This window comes from Hemicordylus capensis, chromosome 1 (genome assembly GCF_027244095.1).
Source record: "Hemicordylus capensis ecotype Gifberg chromosome 1, rHemCap1.1.pri, whole genome shotgun sequence".
In the NCBI taxonomy this organism is placed as follows: Eukaryota; Metazoa; Chordata; class Lepidosauria; order Squamata; family Cordylidae; genus Hemicordylus; species Hemicordylus capensis.
Window position 1 is genome coordinate 135,863,548 of NC_069657.1, and position 20,576 is coordinate 135,884,123.

Sequence of the window (20,576 nt, forward strand, 5' to 3'; positions counted from 1 at the left end):
AGGAGAGATTGAGAGGCATTTTCTAAGAGACCAGAATCTGACTGTCGGACTGAAAAGAGAGGAAAACATTTAGGTACCTGCAAGCTAGAGGTTTACTTAGACTGAGATTTTGCTAGTGTGGCACAAGTTTGAAGTTTGTGGCAAATGCTTGCGTCATACAGTCACACTGTTATGGGTCATTGCATTAGCACCTAAATAAATGCACTGCACTGTCAGGTGCAATACAGATATGTAGCATAGACAATCCTTGCCTTGACAAGATTGTAATATAAATAAACAGAATGCTGGAATTGGTGAAACTACTAAAAAGTAGAGAGCAGAAAGTAAAACCACTAAAATGTAGGATTCAATTGGGGGTTATCCAAGCTTTTCTAAGCATTTGAACCAGAAAGTAACTTTTTAACATGGTTCGGTAAAATTTCATGCAGATTGTTAGGCCTGGTTCAAACATAACTAGAGTTAGAACAAGTTAGGCTATAAAACTGCAGTTGATCATTTTATTCTAACTTTAGTTAATAAGCTGTAGTCCCCCAAGTTCAAATGCAACAGGGAGCAGCTGCAGTTTGTTCTTAAAGTGAAAACATTCACTCTCCTTCTTTCACAGGGTGGAGCATGGGAGCATGTGAACTTGCAATTTCCTTAGGCTTGTGCATGGTGCCCTGAACTATAATTTTGTGTTGCATCTGCAGTGAGCTCTTGTCTTGCAGTGTCATTCCTGTGGAATATCTAGAACAATATACTTGAGAAACAGTTTCTAAAACATAGTGGCTGGGAGCTTCTGTCCACACACTGGAATTCTTGAAGCCCCCTCCCTTTTGGCTTGCTGCTTCTATGACCCCCAGACGTGATCTCAACATCTGGAGGTTCTCCATAGCAATATCTGATGCAGCCTGATACCTGCAGCTTCAAGGAGAGGCCATGGAAGCCCTTTTGCACAAAGGAGCATTGGGAGAGGAATGCATGCTCTGCTCAAAACCTCTTAAGCGTGTATAAAAGACCAGCACTGTTATGCTTATACCACATCTCTTCCGGGGCTTTAATTTTATCAGAACTGTGACCTGTATTACTAAGGTAGAATTTCTATTATTCCAAGCCCAGTCAGCTTTGTAGTCTCTCTGATATGAACTTGCCTTGTTCCACAATATCAGCATAACAATATGAAAACAATACTACCAGTTACCTAAATTCCTGATTAACCAAGTGTTCTTTGACTACATTTTAATGAATGTGGCTGTGCTGCCATCTAGGTGCAGTTGTATATGAGATAGGTTCTCCTCCCTGCTGCACTTAGGATGCCTTCTCATGCTATTTCCCACCACCACCCTGACACTGGTTATTCCAGTACATCCTTCGGGGGAGCAGTAGGAAGATGCTCTTATTTGAGTTGATTAATATGACACAATATGTGAGTGTCTCTGCCTTTGTGATAGCTCTAAAACCTTGGTTGTAGTGCCTCCACAGTCTTGATGGCCTGTCTTGATGGTACAGATTGTCTTTAAAGTGTCATGAGGCAAGTCCCAGACTTTCACTGCTACAGTCAGCATCTTGTCTTGTATCAATTTCTGGATAAGATTTCAGTGTCATAGATAAGAAACATAATGGCAGAAGTCAGAAGCATTTTTTTTTACTAAATTTCTTGAAGACCTATTGTAGATTACCATCTTGCTGTGGAGCTTCTGGGCTTGGCTTTTGGAAGCTGAGCTTCCCTTGTGTTAGATATGAATTAGGTGCACAGAGCTGCTTTTTTGTGTACATCTATTATGGATGTGCATCCAAATACTGTATATAACCCCTGCTAACTTGGCAAAGAGGCACCTTTTAATGTGGTGATTGTCTTTATTTAGCAGGGGTAGAGTAACTGGCCCTATCCACACCCAGCACAGTACCTCCAGTGACTGTTGCTGGTCTCTCTCTTATGTTTCTTTGGGGATTATGAGCCCTTTGGGGACAGGGATCCATCTTATTTATTTATTATTTCTCTGTGTAAACCACCCTGAGCCATTTTTGGAAGGGTGGTATAGAAATCGAATGAATAAATAAATATAAGGAAATCTGGTAACAGCTAGGAAGTGGTGCCAGTAGCTCAGGCTGTAAAGATTTCAGTCTTCAGCTTCAGATACTCATACAGTTTCATTTCTGGGTAAATCTCAGAGGAATAACACTCCCCCACTTCATGTGTATCTGACAAAAGGGAGTGGCTTGTGGGGAAGGACTGGAAGAAGAATTTACCTTCCACCCGAATATCTCTCCATTAATTGTATACATCAGGCAATGTCAATCTACTTACTGGATTGTGTACAGATGTTGATTAACATCTGTTAGAGATTTCCTTGACGTTTCTCATGTTCTCAGTTTTAGAGGGGTTTTCTGTCCATTGTCATGTTTGGCTGTCCTGTTTGTGTTGTTGGTCCTCAGATTTTTCTTCTATATGAAAAGCATCTTAATTTAAAATGAAAGCTATTTTTATCCATGATTCAGAGAACTTGGATATACATGTGAGAGGACATAAGTCTGCTAGTTCTATTGTTCTTTTATAAAAATGGATGATCACTCATGGGTGGTGAAGGTAAGGTACTTTATTGTAAGCTACATTTAACTTTCTGATCTGTTTGTCCTCCCCCATTAATAAATTTGTATGAAAAGTTGACTTTGAAATCTCACTGGCTTTCATTGCTGATGAAAGACCTCTTCCAGAAATTTGGCTTGTCCTCCTCTTGTTCTGTTCATCCATTTTGTTGTGGGCACAGCTTCCTTTGGCTAGGCTGTGAAATGCACTGGGCATAGCTGGATGCCTTGCTGCCATTGGCTGAATTTCTTATGGACTTGTACACCACTGCTTTCTCTCTTCAGGGAGCTTCCTGCAAGGTGGAGGGCTAGGCAAATGGGAGGGGAGACACTTGGGGGTTCTGCTACTGAGCAAACAAAGTTTGCACTTCTTCCCTCTTACCAACTGTTTCTATTGCTCTGGGGATTTAAAAGTCTCTAGTGGTCATATGAAGGTGAGATGTGCATGGTTTCCAACTGCAGAATTGCTTCTCTAGTGATTCCACGTGGCTATCAAGGAGAACTGGTATCTGTGAGAGATGTCTGAATTCCAAGATAATGTATACTTTATATAAACAGGGGGCCCTCGTTAACCACGGGGGTTCTGTTCTGGGCTACAACCGCAGATAATGAGACCTTGAGGCAATGGGAATTGGGGAGTTAGGTTCCTCGGGGTCAAAAAAGGGCAAAAGGGGGGGGAGCAGAAATAAGTGAAATAACATACTGTTCCATGATCTTCAGGTCTCCAGCTGCCCAGCAATGCCCCCCAATTCTGCCACTTTCCCAAGAAAACAGGGGTGTGTGTGTTATCTTTTTAAAAAGAAAGAGTGGCCAGAAATGATCTCATAGTTAGTTTCTGGCCACTCAGGAACGGTGGATAGGTGAATTTTCAATATTTCTGTATCCATGAATAACGAGATTGGGTCTTCATTGCCCAACCATGGATAGACTAAAACGCGGGTGCCAGGACAGCAGATAACAAGGACCGGCTGTATAAAATTTCTCCACAATAGCTTTTCCAAGTTACAGAACATTTCAGATGTGAACAATGAGACAATGTGGTGCAATGTTGTTTTTTTAAAAAGTAATGAGAAGTACAGTGAGGGAAATAAGTATTTGATCCCCTGCTGATTTTGTCCGTTTGCCCTCTGACACAGAAATGACCAGGCTATAATTGGAATGGTAGGTTTATTGTAGCTGTGAGAGACAGAATAACAACAAACAAACCCTCAAAAGCCCAGTGCCCAAAAGTCAGCGATGGATTTGCATTGTAGTGAGGGAAATAAGTATTCGATCCCCTATCAACCAGCAAGATTTCAGGCTCCCAGGTGTCTTTTCACTATATGCAGGTAACAAGCTGAGATGAGGAACACCCTCTGTAAGGGAGTGCTCCTAATCCCAGCTTGTTACAGTACCTGTATAAAAGACACCTGTCCATAGAAACAAGCAATCACTCAGCTTCCAAACTCACCACCATGCCCAGGACCAAAGAGCTGTTGAAGGATGTCAGGGACAAGGTTGTAGACCTGCACAAGGCTGTACTGGGCTACAAGACTATCGCCAAGCAGCTTGGTGAGAAGGTGACTACAGTTGGCACGATAACTCGCAAATGGAAGAAACACAAAATAACTGTCAATCTCCCTCGGTCTGGGGCTCCATGCAAGATCTCACCTCGTGGAGTTGCAATGATCATGAGAACGGTGACAAAGCAGCCCAGAACTACACGGGGGGAACTTGTCAATGATCTCAGGGCAGCTGGAACCATAGTCACCAAGAAAACAATTGGTAACACACTACACCGTGAAGGACTGAAATCTTGCAGTGCCCGCAAGGTCCCCCTGCTCAAGGCAGCACATGTACAGGCCTGTCTGCAGTTTGCCAATGCACATCTGAATGATCCAGAGGAGAACTGGGCGAAAGTGTTGTGGTCAGATGAGACCAAAATCGAGCTCTTTGGCATCAACTCAACTCGCCGTGTGTGGAGGAGGAGGAATGTTGCCTATGAGCCCAAGAACACCATCCCCACCGTCAAACATGGAGGTGGACACATTATGCTTTGGGGGTGTTTTTCTGCTAAGGGGACAGGACACCTTCACCGCATTGAAGGGACGATGGACGGGACCATGTACCGTCAGATCTTGGGTGAGCACCTCCTTCCCTCAGCCAGGGCATTGAGAATAGGTCGTGGATGGGTATTCCAGCATGACAATGACCCAAAACACACAGCCAAGGCAACAAAGGAGTGGCTCAAGAAGAAGCACATGAAGGTCCTGGAGTGGCCCTGCCAGTCTCCAGACCTTAATCCCATAGAAAATCTGTGGAGGGAGCTGAAGGTTCGGGTTGCCAAACATCAGCCTCGAAACCTTTCTGACTTGGAGAGGATCTGCAAAGAGGAGTGGGACAACATCCCTCCTGGGTTGTGTGCAAACCTGGTGGCCAACTACAAGAAACATCTGACCTCTGTGATTGCCAACAAGGCTTTTGCCACCAGGTACTAAGACATCTTTTGTGAAGGGATACAAATATCTATTTCCCTCACTGTATGGTAAAGTGTGCCGTTGAATCGATTTTGACTCATGGTGCCCACAGGGCCCTGTGGTTTTCTTTGGTAGAGTACAGGAGGGGTTTACCACTGGCTCCTCCTGCGCAGTATGAGATGATGCCTTTTAGCATCTTGCTATATCGCTGCTGCCCAATATAGGTGTTTCCTAGTCTGGGAAACATACCAGTGGAGATTTGAACTGGCAACCTTCTGCTTGTTAGTCGAGCATTTCCTTGCTGCACCACTTAAGGTGGCAATGAGAAGTAGGAAGTTAATACCGAAGTTAATATTTTTAAATTAGGAAACAACATTTTCTTGTAAGTGATATTTTACTGCAGCTTTATTTTAAAATTGGTTACCTTGTAACTCCCCCCCCCCTTCAAATGCCATCTTATGAGTGTATGGATTAAAAAAAATTGCACATGACAGGGAAGTTCTGTTATTCCACAAGTTACCGCAGTTGCTCAAAAGTCTAATAGAAATTCCAGATCAAAGTTAGATGACTTTCCATCCTGATCAGGTTTTATTTTGTAGCAACTGTTCATTTCATTTTTTCTTGGTCATCTGTGCTTATGATATTCATGGTAGATTTTGAATCCAAGACCCCCTACTGTCAAAAATTAGCCTGGCCAAGTACTACTGTGGGCTGACTTCTGAAAAAGAATAGAGTGTAGGCCAGTAGTCTTATTGGTTGAGGAGCATTTACTGTGTGACCCTGAATAAGTTCGTTGTGATTTTTATTGCCTCAAATGTATGTATAAAAAGGGAATATCTGTTTTGCAGGGTGGTTATAAAATACCTGCATTTAAGATAAAATATCTATCTTAAAAATAAAAAAGCTCTGTAGTATAAATATTATGTCTTTTTATATTTCAGTGGAAAATACTTGCTAAAAGTCCCTGAAGTGCACCGCTCTATTGAAATATAATTATGATGGTTTTAAAAGAACACTAATGGTTTCTGGCATAAAGTATGAAGTTACAAAGATCAGTCTAAATACTTATTTTACAGCATTAGGCTTTTTAAAATAGCTGCTACTCATCACAGAAGTAAGTTCTTTAGTGTGAACAAAAATATTTAGTCTATTTTGGAAAACAAATACTTTGATAAAGCACCATTATTTTTTTCAAGTGCAAATGCAGAATATGCATAATTTCTCCAAGGAGTTCTATTGGCAAAGCTTCACTGGTACATTGGACAGCTGGATCAATACTATGCAACCTTTTTACCACCCACTTCTAAAACAAAGATTCTTCTTTGCAGCCCTATTACCTTATGCTTTCAATATTTGCAATGCCATCCACTCTCAGACTTCTGGTTTTAATCTGACTTTGGCTTGGCATCTTGGACAATCACTGTAAGTTTTGTTCCTGCCGGCGCGTAGTCCTCCTGCCTAACCAACTCCAGGGTAGCTGGTCTCCTGCCTTGGCTCTCGGCAATTAGCTTTCAGATTCCCCTTGGCTCTGATTCCCACCCGCCTTATTGATTGGGAAGGGCAGTTTGCTTCATGTAGAGCTTGCATTCCCATTGCTGGGCTAATGACCTACACAGATCATGCTAGAGCATAGTTTGTACACATACCTTTTGCCATTGTCATGATCACCACATTTTGTCAAACTTTAAATAATTACAATATTGCCTAAAGACCAGAGGAAAGGCCTCTTATTTACCCTGCTGCTCTCTTTGGCTTGGATCCAAAGACCTAGTTCCATGCTCCCAAGGGGTTTTTTTGCACCTGAGTTTCTTCAACTGCAGACTTCCTTGCCACATGGCAAATACAGCCTGGGAGTGGTCTGCTGTTCAAAAAAAGATGGCAAATCCACTGAGCATGTCTAAAGTAAATCATTGGATCCCAGGCTTTGACTCTTTTCATAGGGCTTCAGGTTCTGATTTACACCCCGCTTTCTAGATATATGATTACATCAGATAATATAGCTGTGATGATCTTGAGTTTTTCCATAGTTGAGGAGGCCATCCTTAACACTGGGTTGTGCACTGAGCATGCTCCAACAGACGAGACCAGACCTTTTGAATTGTAGGCATGGCTAGCTTCCTGTCTGGAAGGCAGGCAATCCTCAGTCCCAGTCCTGTCTTGCTCCAGAACACAAGGCTGTGAAAGAGCTCCTGAATCCTTGGTTTTTTGTGGCTAGCTTTCCTAAATTTTCTTATCTCTCTACTTGCCTTTCTTTCCTCCACCACCTTTAGCTGTTCGACAGAAGGAGAAGGAAGGCGACTTGCTTCAATATAATTTTCTAAAATTTCCTAAAAACAATTTTTGGGGGGTTAATTTGGCTAACTGGATTTTGGAATTTGTGTTTGCTTTTTTTTTCTGTTTCCCCGCTCTCGCTGGCATTATGATTTGCTCCCACATTGGAGCCTTGTTAGAGGGCTCGCTTTCCAAGGGCCCTTGTGCCAACCAGAATGGCGATTCGCATATTCAAGAGCAGGAGGTCCTCCAGAGGCCTAGCTCTGATTCTCCTTGCTGGGAGCGCTCGGTGCTTAAACCTCCCGGCTGCCGAGCAAAAAGGCACACAAAAGGGCCGCTAAAAAGATGCACCATTTGGTGGAAGGCAGAAAAGACGGCGCTGGTTCTAGTAAGCGCCACAAGCCCTCCAGCGCTCTACAACTCAGCCTGCACCTCCTCATACAGGCGGTTTTCTAGGAGCCCTCTCTTCACCACTTACCGCCCATGTTGGAGTCCCCTGATTCACCGCCTCCTATTGGCAGTCCCAACATGGTGCCCTCGCCATCAGTGTCCCGGGCAGGCAGTTCGGAGCTCTTTGCAGTTATCCCATCCACAGCTCCAGGAGCCTTAACATTTCCTCCGCTGCCTGGACAACCAACAGCACCTGTGAAGCCCTAGAATCGGCTCCGCTGCTGGGGCAGCTACCTGCGTAACAGAGGAACTGGCCTTGCCGCTCCTCTCTTCCACTGCTCGGCACAATGCTCTCGACACAGCGGTTCCTTCAGAGCCGGACCAGGCGACCTCTCCACCTCCACTGCAGCCAGTCCCTCTTCTCACACTGGCATCGGAAAATCTACAGCCAGTGGTGCACTTCGGTGGTCGTGAATATGGTCCCCTTGCTCAAGAAGGACCCCTTCCCGCCTGATGTTAAATGGCTTCAGGATTTTATTACCAGGCAATGTAGCACTTTCATTAAGGCTTTGTCCTCTACTTCAATGCCTCCACCTATTCCCCACCCACGGTCCCTGCTCCATCAAACCCTCTTCTGCCTTGTCCTATTGTTCCCAGGGCTCCTACTCACCCTTTATGGTCTTTTTCATCCACCTCCAGCCCTGCTAGGTGGGCCATTCCTATCAACAAATGGGGGAGATTTATCCCTATCACTAGGGGACATAAACAGGAATAAACAGCGTAATTGGTCACCTTCCTCTTTCTCCTCAGAACAGAGGCCCCCCCTAGAGAGGCCAAACCTTCTTCCCATGTGGCTTCTCCACCTACTAAGACCACCAGCTCCGGCTAAGACCTTACCTGCGATTCAGATTTATAATTCTGGTGGTTCTCATTCAGAGGGTGTTATATTTATTTATTTATATTTCAAAAGGGGGAGAATTTGAGTGATAACAGCATGAGGGAGAGGGGGAGGCCGGACTTTTTATGAATCCCCCCCCCCACTTACATTTATATACCGCTTTATAGCCGGAGCTCTCTAAGCGGTTTACAATGATTTAGCATATTGCCCCCAACATTCTGGGTACTCATTTTACCGACCTCGGAAGGATGGAAGGCTGAGTCAACCTTGAGCCCCTGGTCAGGATCGAACTTGTAACCTTCTGGTTACAGGGCGGCAGTTTTACCACTGCGCCACCAGGGGCTCATTAAATCTGAATGACGTCAGATTTGGGATGGAATGATCCAGTGCAAGAATTGCCCAAATTAGGAGTGTGCACGGACCGATTCGGAGGCCATTCTACTGGCCTCCGAACCGGTCCGGACATGGGGTGGTTTTGGTTCGGGAGGGTTTGTGTCGGGGGTTCCATTAAGGGCGGGGGGGGCTTTACTTACCCCTCCCGCCCTTTCCAGTTTTTGCGCCGTAAGTACCATAAAAAATGCGGGCTGCAGGATCCCTCTCCGCCCGCTTCTATTCTCTTCGATGGCTCCGCGCTCGGGCGGGCAGCAGCTGCCGCCACTGAAGCCCCCTCGTGAAGCCCCCTCGAAGCTCTTTCGGTACCTTAAATCTCGCCCGGACCGAGTCTGACCACACTCGGGCGGGCGGCAGCGAGATGTCCTTCCGCCCGCCCGCTCCCTTCCCTGCCGTCTGCAAAGTGCAGGAAGCCTTCTGCGTGCGCGCGCAGAAGGCTGAGTGCAGGAAGCCTTCTGCGCACGTGCGCAGAAGGCTTCCTGCACTTTGCAGACGGCAGGGAAGGGAGCGGGCGGGCGGAAGGACATCTCGCTTCCGCCCGCCCGAGTGTGGTCAGACTCGGTCCGGGCGAGATTTAAGGTACCGAAAGAGCTTCGAGGGGGCTTCTCGAGGGGGCTTCAGTGGCGGCAGCTGCCGCCCGCCCGAGCGCGGAGCCATCGAAGAGAATAGAAGCGGGCGGAGAGGGATCCTGCAGCCCGCATTTTTTATGGTACTTACGGCGCAAAAACTGGAAAGGGCGGGAGGGGTAAGTAAAGCCCCCCCCGCCCTTAATGGAACCCCCCACCCCAGTGCCGAACTGCAACTCCGCGGTTCCGTGCACACCCCTAGCCCAAATTAAAAACAAAAAGTTTTTATAAAGAGGACTGATAAAGAGGAAGGAGAGCTTTTAGATGAGGCAGCACCTGCTCCTATGCCAGCTTCCACACTCCTGTTTTCAACTTCTCATTTTGAGGTACGTTTGGCAAAGGCCAAATGCGCCATAAATGATGTAGCACCTGCTGATGCACCTTTAGAGCTGCCCGCTTTAGATCAGAATGTCTTTCCCTCTTTCTTAGAACAAATGGCTGTAGTCTCTTTCCCCAAATTATTCAGGGAAGTTATGTTGGCTGAGGGGTCTGCGCCCGTGTAAACCAAACCACTAAACAATTTTTCCAGGAAAGTATACATGTTACATCAAGATGTCTCTTATCTGATTGCAGTCCCTACAATAGAGCTGCTGGTAGCACAACTGGTGTCAGGGGCGGTTCTTCGACGTGGTCTCTGTGATTTACTCAAATAGAGTCTTATCTTTACACAAAACTCTCAGCGAGCATGGCTTCCTGATAAATTACCAGAAGAGTTGTCACTCCCCATCACAACACCTGGGAGCGGTCTTCGGCACGGCTTGGAGATTGGTGTTCTTGCCCCCACATTGAAAGGGGAAGTTATCTCTGTTGATTTGGCCTCTTCTACGAAAGAAATATGCAGATTTTTTGCTCTTAGCTCAACTGCTAGGATCCATGATTGCCTGCCTGGAGTGCTCCCCGTGGGTTCGCTGGCACTTTCGTTCCCTCCGATGGCTTCTACTACTCTTTCAGGAGAACATTGTGGTTTGTGTACACAAGGAAGTTACCTTAACCCCCTCGGTTTGGCTGCCCTTCCGTTGGTGGCTGTTGACAACCCTGGACCAAGGGCTCCCTTTGATGGATCCAAAACAGATCATCATCACTACCAACGCGAGTCTGTCAGGCTGGGGAGCCCATTGCCTAGGCCAATATGCCCAGGGAAGTTACTCATACCATAAACTGGCTCAGACTCTGTGTAGTACATCTTGCCCTGATACAATTTCTTCCTTTGATCAGGAATGATCACCTTTTGGAGTGAGCCGACAACATAACAGCCAAATCACACATCAGTCACCAGGATGGCACAAAGTCGCAGTCCCTGATGATAGAGTCATACAAGCTGTTTTGCTGGGCAGAGATTCACCTTGCATCCATCACAGCAGAACACCTACAGGGCATAGCCAGTTCTCAAGCCGATCAGCTCAGCCATCAGATCATAGATCTGGTGGAATAATCCTTCCACCCGTCAGTGTTTCAACAGATCATGATGTGCTTCGACCTTCCCATAGTGGACCTCTTTGCCTTCCCTCACAATCACCTCCTTCTCAGATTCTTCACCAGATTCTTCTTCTCCTAGGTGGAGGTGACAGATGCCTTGATTACCCTTGTCCTCAAGGTCTTCTGTATGCCTTTCCCCCCAATAGCAATCATCAGCAAAGTGCTTCAGAAACTTCACAGAGAACAGGCAGAGATAATCCTAATTGTACCTCACTGGCCTCGGTGGCCTTGGTTTCCCAATCTTCAAAACCTGTCAGTTGATCAGCCTGGCATCTCTCTTTATGGCCAGATCTCCTGGTACAAGGGCCTTTCAGTGGCTCCAAATGTGCGCCTGGAAATTGAGTGTTCCACCCTAGCAAAGAAAGGCTACTTGAAGGCCATGCAGAACACTATTCTTGCTTCTAGGAGGCCTTCAACTAATCGTATTTACCAGGCAACATGGGCGGCCTTTTCTCACTGGGCATGCAGGAAAGGTGTCCATCCTCTCTGCAGGCATACCTGATGTTCTTGCATTTTTACAGTAGGGTCTAGACATGGGCTTATGCCCCATGTCTACTCTTAAATAGCAGACTTCGGCTCTGTCATCTATTATTTCTCTCTCCGCAAAGAATTCCTCCCTTCTGCATCCCCATCTTTGACAGTTCCTTAAAGGAGCCGCTAATTTGGCACACACACACACACACACACACACACACACACACACACACAGCACACAGATTTCCCTCTTGGACCCTAAACAAGGTGCTCAGTGCCCTTTACCCAACCTCTATTTGAACCCTTGGTGGACAGCGCTTTGAAGCTTATCTCTTACAAAGTCCTCTTTCTAACTGTGCCTATAAAGTCTCAGAACTGGAGGTTCTTTCCATTTGGAAGGAATTATGCATCTTCCAATCAGATTCTGTAGTGCTGAAGACTGATCCAACCTTCTTACCTAAGATTGATTTGGCTTTCCACCATTCTCAGGACATTGTCCTCCCATCTTTTTGCCCAGCTCTGGTCCACCTTAGGGAGAAAATTATAGCATACTCTAAATGTCTGGAGCGCCCTGCGAATTTATTGCAGGAGGACCAAGGCGATCCATCAGTCCGACTCCCTGTTCATTGCCTTCCATCAGTTTCCCCTGGGGAACAAGGTGTCTAAAGTTACTTTCGCCAGATGGATATAAGTCTGCATTACGGCTGGCTACGATGCCCAATTTTCCTGTTCCCAAGGGTATTATGACACACTCTTCCTACAGCACTGCCACTTCAGCGGAGTTTTCTGCCCTTCTGGTAGAGATCTGTAGGGCAGCAATGTGGTCTTCCATTACACCCTTCATTAAATATTATAAGATCTCCTCTTTCCATTCTGCTCAGGCGGCACTAGGTCCTGCAGCAGGTAGTTTAATTCATCTTCCTCTTCCCTCCCTTACTAGTTTTCAGATTGGGTATGTCCCAGTGTTAAGGATGGCCTCCTCAACTATGGAAAAAGAAACTTTGGACTTATTATGAAGGGTTCTTTTTCATAGTTGAGGAAGCTATCCGACCCACCCGAGGAAGTAGTTTTCGTTGTATTCTTACCTTCTAGGTTGGGAGTTATTTTTGGGAGGTGGTGACTTCCAGGGGATATAGCTTTGTAGTATTTTCCCCTCTTGTCATCCCTGCTTCTCTTTCCTCCTTTTGCAGGTCTTCCTGCTTGCTTTTTCCAGTTCTTCCTGGTTTTTATGTGATAATAGTCTGCATGTAGTATGTTCCAGTTTTTTGAGTCATATCCTTGTTTGGTGCAACACTACTAGAACTTGGGATTGGCTGCCTTCCAGGCAGGAAGCTAGCCACACCTACAGTTCAAAAGGTCAAGTCCTGTCTGTTGGAGCATGCTCAGTGCACAACCCAGTGTTAAGGATGGTCTCCTCAACTATGAAAAAGAACCACTCACAGTAAGTCCAACCGTTCTTTCTTGATATGGCTGCTGCTGTTTTACAAATCTGCCTTGTACAAACTCTATTCTGGGGGCTTGCAAACTGATTGATCCTGGCTGATATGTCTGTGCTATAATTTTCTGCATCTGAATTACATAGAGGGAGCAAATTAGGGATGTCCATGACACAGATTTTGTGTTCTGTTTCAAACTAAACAAAATGCAGATGCGTGAAATGTTTTGTCGAAACAGCAGTTATGAACCGGTGGTTTTGACAGAACAAAACCCGAAACGTTTCGAGTGTTACGGGGAAATTCAAAACACCCCATTGTTCCCCATGGGTAGCTCCTAGGGGGGGACACCATAGTGGTTGGGTGGTAGGGCATGATGGGTTCTATCTACCACCCAACCAACCCACAAAAGAAATGGACAAACAGGTGATTTAAACAAATTTTTAACCTCCCCCCAAACCCCTATAGGATTTTAAAATTAGTTAAAAATTGCCTGCTTACACATTTCTTTTGTGCATTGGGTGGGTAGCACCCATCATGCCCTACCACATAACCCACTTCAGTGTCCCTAGGAGCCACCCATGGGTAACAATGGGGTGTTTAAAGATTTCCTGTGGTTGAAACAAGCAGAATACACAAATTTTGCAAGGCTGCCTTGAAAATCACTGCAGAACAGAAGCACACAGTTGTTCCCAACATAGAACGCCACATTTTGCCAAACACACAATCCAAATATGGCCCCAAAAGAATCACTGACCCAGAATTCATTGCCAACCACAGTGCCTGCGCTTCAGTAACATCATTCATTCATTCATTCGATTTCTATACCGCCCTTCCAAAAATGGCTCAGGGTGGTTTACACAAAGAAATAACAAACAAATAAGATGGAACCCTGTCCCTGAAGGGCTCACAATCTAAAAAGAAACAGAAGATAGACACCAGCAACAGTCACTGGAGGTACTGTGCTGGGGGTGGAGAGGGCCAGTTATCATGGCACAAGTTGTGCTCTCTCACACAATTATGACTCCTTACTTCAGCATTGCAACAGCTGCCACAGCAGCACCCTTAGCAGCCAGCAAGCATAGCAATAGGTTCAATTAGAACAATGTCTTTAGCCTCATTTTGACTGAGTACACCTTGCAATGCAGAATGCAGAGCAGACCAGAGTAGTGAGTGAAGCACAAGTTAGTTTCAAGGTCAGACATGGAGCTCATCACAGCAATCATCTTTACTCACAAAGACACACCCTGCCACTGTCCATTTCTTGCCACAACATCTCACAGTCAAAGCAAACCACAACTCAAGGAAGGCAGACAGACCTTTATCAATCTGAATTCCAGCAAAACAGCAAGCAATAGCACAACAAGCATATTATACTTAGTGCTGAGAAAACCACAAAATCAAACCTTCCTTCCGTCCTGTCTGCCTGCCACAGAGAGAGAGGAGGACAGAGCAGTCATGGCCTGATGGACAAATGGTCTGACAAGAAACAAAGCTTATACACACATTGTGAGAAGTCGTCTTCTTTCTTCTCCTCTTCTCCCGTGTACATCCCTGCCTGCTTGTGTCTGGATAGCACCATGGCCTCAGATTGGATCTGGGTCGTGGCTGACAGGCTCACCCATTGGTCAGGGCACCAGTCCATCATCCTGGTCAATCCCAAACTCAAATATGTCACAGTCAGTCCATTAGTGCAGCTGGCACGTGCAGTGGCCATGGCAATGGTATGCATGCATGTCTGCATGTGTCAGCAGCACTCATGGACAGACTGTGACACATCTGAGTTTGGGATTGGCCAGGATGGGGTGAGCTGCCAATGTGATAGCCCAGCAAGGGGAGGCTGGCCTTCAGGAAGACCAGCCACTCCGCCATATCAGCATCCATGCATATGCGATGGGGTGTCATCACACCGCTGGCCATGGAGAACATCCTATTGCTCTGGATGCTGATTGGCGGACACAAGAAGAACCATCCGGCCAAGTCCGGCCAGACTTCACAACGTGTTGCCCAAAACTGGATCAGCTCCATCTCCTGCAGGTGCTGCAGCACTCGCTTCTTAGCACTCCTGCAGGGCTCAGAGGGTGCCTTCTGTACCCCCTGGCAAGGCATCAAGGAACTCCTCCATGAACCATGGGTAGAATGTGGAGGTGGAAGCACAGGCTCACTTGGCCCTGCCAGGGACAAGAGGTTGCTGAACTGAGAAGTGGTGGAGATACTACTGCTAGGGGTCGACTGTGCACTAACAGGCACTCCAGCATCCTTTTCCTCCTCTCCTTTGCTTGCCTAACACCAGGAGGTCCCTCCACCTGGGCGGCTGGTCAGGGTGACTGCTTTGCACTTCATCCTTCAGTCACATAGGCAGGACAAAACATGTGTTACCCAGGGTTGTGCTGAAATGATTCACCACTCTAGTCCTCAGCTGACCTGCCAAGGCGATTGCTTCCCCCAGCAGTCAGTGTGGTCTGGAGCTCACCAGTCGTCTTCTCTGTAGGGGAAGAATGGCAGTTCAGTCCTCAAATAGCAAAGCAAAACCAGTTGGTGAGAAAGCAGCAAAGCAAGAGGTCTTGAAACAGTTCTTTAGTATTGGAGAACTAGAAGGTTTTCTTTAAAGAAAGGTTACAAATGAATGTGAAAAAGCCTGCAGCTTAATTTCAGCTGTAGCTTATGGCTGAAAGAGACCAAAACAAACAGCCATATCTGGAGAGACAAAATGGAGCATAACACTGGAAGAACAAATAGCAATAGCAATAGCAATAGCACTTACATTTATATACCGCTTTATAGCCAGAGCTCTCTAAGCGGTTTACAATGATTTAGCATATTGCCCCCAACATTCTGGGTACTCATTTTACCGACCTCGGAAGGATGGAAGGCTGAGTCAACCTTGAGCCCCTGGTCAGGATCGAACTTGTAACCTTCTGGTTACAGGGCGGCAGTTTTACCACTGTGCCACCAGGGGCTGGGGAGGAGTCCAGCACTTTTATCCATAGTGACCCCCAGTGGTCACTATGAGACATTGCAGCTGAGAGCTGATGCTGCCAGTGTCCCAGCTCCAACATTCTCGAGGAGAAGAGCAGTGGGCAAAGTCTGGCTCAGCATTGCTATCTCGGAACACAAGCTCTTCATGGCAACAAAGAATGGCTCGAGTGCCAAGACAAAGGAGCGCCCAGTCCTGGTTGAATAGGTCACACACTTCCAAACCAAGCCCCCTTGCCAGGCCGTGGATGGCTGGCTCTTGCTCCTGCAGGCGCCGGAACAAGAGAAAAGGTAGAGTTCCACTGGGTTGGAAAATCCTGAGGGATCAGGTATTCAGGTAGGCTGAATTTAAGCTGCCTCTCCTTGAGTATTCAACTGCCCTTTTCGCTCCCATGGAAGAAAGCTGCTATCCTGTGACACCTGTCCACAAAAGCATATTTTTATTTATTGATTTGATTTGTATACCGCCCTTCCAAAATGGCTCAGGGCGGTTTACAATTAAAACACACCACTAAAACAGTAAAGAGCTAAAACAAATTAAAAAACATAACAATTAACAATTTTAAAACATTTTAAAACAACAATTAAACAATTACAGTAATTAAAAACCTCGAAATCGGGTTTTGAATTTTAAAATAAACCAGAAATTAAAACCCTCACAATTTAGGAAGCTGAGAAAGCTTGGGTGAAAAGAAGGGGTTTCAGGTGTTTTTTGAAAATTGCCAGAGATTGGGAGGATCGTATCTCAGCAGGGAGTGCATTCCACAATCTCGGGGCAGCGACCGAGAAGGCCCGTCTCTGTGTAGCCACCAAACAAGTTGGCGGTAACTGCAGACGGACCTCCTCAGATGACCTCAATGGGCGGTGGGGCTCATAACGAAGAAGATGCTCTCTGCCTAAGCTGTTTAGGGCTTTGTAAGTTATAACTAGCACTTTGTATTTTGTCCGGAAACCTATTGACAGCCAGTGTAACTACATCAGTAAAGGAGCTGTGGCAGAATCAGGATGGTGCCCAGTGCCTTCAGTAGGGATGTTTCAGCTGGCTGCAGCCCCAGAAAAGCCAAGTGCATCCCACAGAACCAGGTTCAGTGTGCACATTCAGTGTGCAGTATTCTCAGGGGGTTGCACTGACCATGGGGATTAGGGAGGATGGATAGAGCAATTTGGCTGGGCTAGCAGCCAACAACACTTCCTCTTCTGCTGCCACAGAAAAAAAAACTTCCTGAGTTTTTATCTCATCTGCGGGGGTGGGGGGAGAAGTGCTTTAAAGGGGTGTGGGCTGGGGGGTGGTCTATTTATGCTCTGTGTGCCATGCACAGTGCTATCTGTAGCATTGTGGTACACACAGAGGAAGCTAGAAAAATTGAGAATAAAGAAGCAGGCCTTATTTGGGGGGGGGAGACTTTTTTGGAGGGGACCAAGCCACAGTGGGAATAGTCGAAGGGAAGGGAAGGCAAAGGTCATGGGATTACTGTGGTCTTTCTAACCGAAACCCACTCTTCCTGCCATACAGTCCTACTAGTACCTAATCTCTCCCTTCCCCAAACTAGGCCCTATTTTAAAAACTCTTAAGTTCTTGCACCTGACTGAAGTGGGGTGTGTGTGTCACCTTCTAGCATCTTCTGCTGGGGGCTTCCAGTGTCTTCGGCTGGAGTCGATCAAGTGTTGCTCTTGGAGGCATTTTTGGGCTGAGTAGCTATCAGGACTCAATAGCTGGCGGGAGGGCAGGTGGGCACCAATCAGGCACCCACCCACACAAACAACAACCTCTAAAAAACTAGTGGTGGGGAGGGAAACAGAGAGAACCTGGCAGGCTGGGCACTAAACAGTATACACTGACCTACAAAAACAAAAACTGAATCCACCAGGAAGAAAACTGAATCCACCAGGAAGAAAAATGAATCCACCAGGCACACAGACAGTAGCACAAAGGTGCAGCTTGGGGTTGCAAATGAAAAAGAAAAATAAGCACAGCAACCGTTATTAAAGCCACTTGGGTGGCACAAGCAAGAAGAAGAAAATGCACAGAAGGAAAAAAATTCCAGGCTGTAACCAGTTAAAGCCACTGGGGCTGGTACAATTAAAGAAAAGAAAAGCATTTGGCACTGCAAATTAAAAGGAGAAAAAACAGACTGAAAAGCTCAGCAAGTGCACTCTCTGTCTCTCTCTCCACTCACTGGGCCAGGCAGGTGGGCTGGACTGGTCAGCCTGGCCAGTAGGCCCAAACCACCACCAACCCCAGTCTCTGCTTTCAGTGCTGTTACTGCTGAAGTCTCTCTCTGACCCTTATCTCCTGAAGCACAATGGCTCTCTGTCTCTCTGCCTCCAAGCAGCCCATTACATATGTTCTGAAAACCCCTCCTTTGGCACCCCCCCTGCTCCTCCCCCCCAGCCAATGGGGGCACATTTGCCCATGATGACACTTGATTTGAATGATAACAAGCCAACCATAAAGCAAGGAGATCTCAAGCCACTCAGAAGCCTATGCCAGAACACTAATCAGCAGGGGAAAAACAGCCCTCCAAAATGGTGCTCACCACTCGGATCGATTTGAGCTTGAATTGGGTCTGATTTGATTCAAACTGTAATCAGTCCCTTTATTCTTGGGGTGATTCAGTTTGAGTTTCAATCACTCAAATCACCCTGATTTGAAGTCAAATTGATTCAACTCGAATCAATTTTCACAACTCCAATACATTGTGCTGAGAGAATCAAACCTTCCTTGATCCCTTCCTCCTCTCCTGATGTATTCTCTTCAAGAGCGGCACACTATAAGGGCTCTCTCTGCCTCCCAGTTACTTTGAATATATTTTGAATTTCCCTCCTTTTGTGTTTCCCCCTCCCTTCTCTCTCCACCTCACATTAGCCAATGGGGGAACAATTTGTATGATAACAAGCCAACCAAGAATCAAGGAGATTGCAAGCCAGTTGGAAGCCGGTGCCAGAAAACTAATCAGCAAGGGCAAAACAGGCCTCCAAAATAGTGCTCAAAATGTGTAAACATTTTGAATCAAAATGGGGTTAGGTACATAGGATGCTGCTATATACTGAGTCAGACTATTGGTCTATCTAGCTCAGTATTGTCTACACAGACTGGCAGCGGCTTCTGCAACGTTGCAGGCAGGAATCTCTCTCAGCCCTATCTTGGAGAAGCCAAAGATGGAACTTGAAACCTTCTGCTCTTCCCAGAGTGGCTCCATTCCCTAAGGGGAATTTCTTACAGTGTGGAGTGCTGGACTAGGACTGGGGAGACCTGCGTTCAAATCCCCATTCAGCCATGATACTAGCTGGGTGACTCTAGGCCAGTCACTTCTCTCTCAGCCTAGCCTACTTCACAGGGTTGTTGTGAAAGAGAAACTTAAGTATGTAGTACACTGCTCTGGGCTCCTTGGAGGAAGAGCGGGATATAAATGTTGTAGTAGTAGTAGTAGTAATAATAATAATTAACTATTAATTATTTGACAGAAAAGCAACAAGAACTAAAGCAAAAAATAACTGAGCACATGAACCAAACAACCACCAGGGTTTGACTTCCAGCTCTAAAAACAGTTGCCAAAAAACAACTTGCTCAGGCATTAAAAGATGTCAATGATGCATTTGCAGAAATAACAACCAATAATTTGCAAGAAACAAACCAACTAATGTATAGTGCAGCAACAATAACAACACAAGAGCTCAGATATAAGAACAGTGGACCTGTAAAAATAGAAAGTAGTACATCACCTAAATGGAAGATTAGATTAGAAAATAAAATCTCCAGGCTTGGATCAGATGCTAGTAAATTGAAAGATATGAAAGACAAGAAGCTGAAGAATGAAAACACCAAACAGTGTCTGATCCAAAAATACCACCTAGATTCAAAGAAAATTAGAGAAGTCCTGGAAATAATAAAGCAGCAAATAACCACAGCGTCAAAGAAGATTAGCAGATATGGAGCCAGAATTACACAACACAGGCAGAATCTCCAATTCCAGTCGAATCAGAGACATTTCTACTAAAGCATAGAAGGAGAAACTGCAAGAAACACCAAATAAAGAAGAAACAGTGCAGTTCTGGGGGAAATTATGGGACAATCCAATAGATTATAATAAAAAAGCAGGCTGGATGAAAGAGGTCAAGAAATGTAACCAACAAATGCAAGATCTAATAATAACAGCAGAATTAATAAGTGAAAGAGCAAAGGAAATTAAAAATTGGACTGCTCCAGGCGATGATGAACTGCATGGCTTTTGGCTTAAACACCTAACAAGCCTTCATAAACAACTATCAAAACAGTTCAATCACATTTTGCAAGGAAGTGATATTGAACAATGGCTAACAACTGGGAAAACTCATCTCACAATGAAAGACCCAGCAAAAGGTGCAGTTCCAAGTAATTATAGACCAATAACCTGCCTGCCAACCATGATCAAATTATTAACTGGAATAATAGATGAAGTGATGCAACACTTATTAACTAACAAACAGCTTCTAGTTGAACAGAAAGGAAATTGCCCGAACACCAGAGGCACAAAAGACCAGCTGCTGATTGACAAAATGATTTTAGAAAATTGCAAGAGAAGAAAAACCAATCTAAGTGTTGCATGGATTGACTACAAAAAAGCCTTCGATTCATTGCCTC

General features: G+C 45.6%; 1 protein-coding gene across 2 annotated transcripts in view; it reads left to right on the forward strand.

Moving 5' to 3' along the window:
* LRP5 (LDL receptor related protein 5) overlaps positions 1-20,576 on the forward strand; it is a 222,312-nt gene that overhangs the window by 44,885 nt on the left and 156,851 nt on the right. The gene's annotated exons all lie outside the window — the stretch shown is intronic.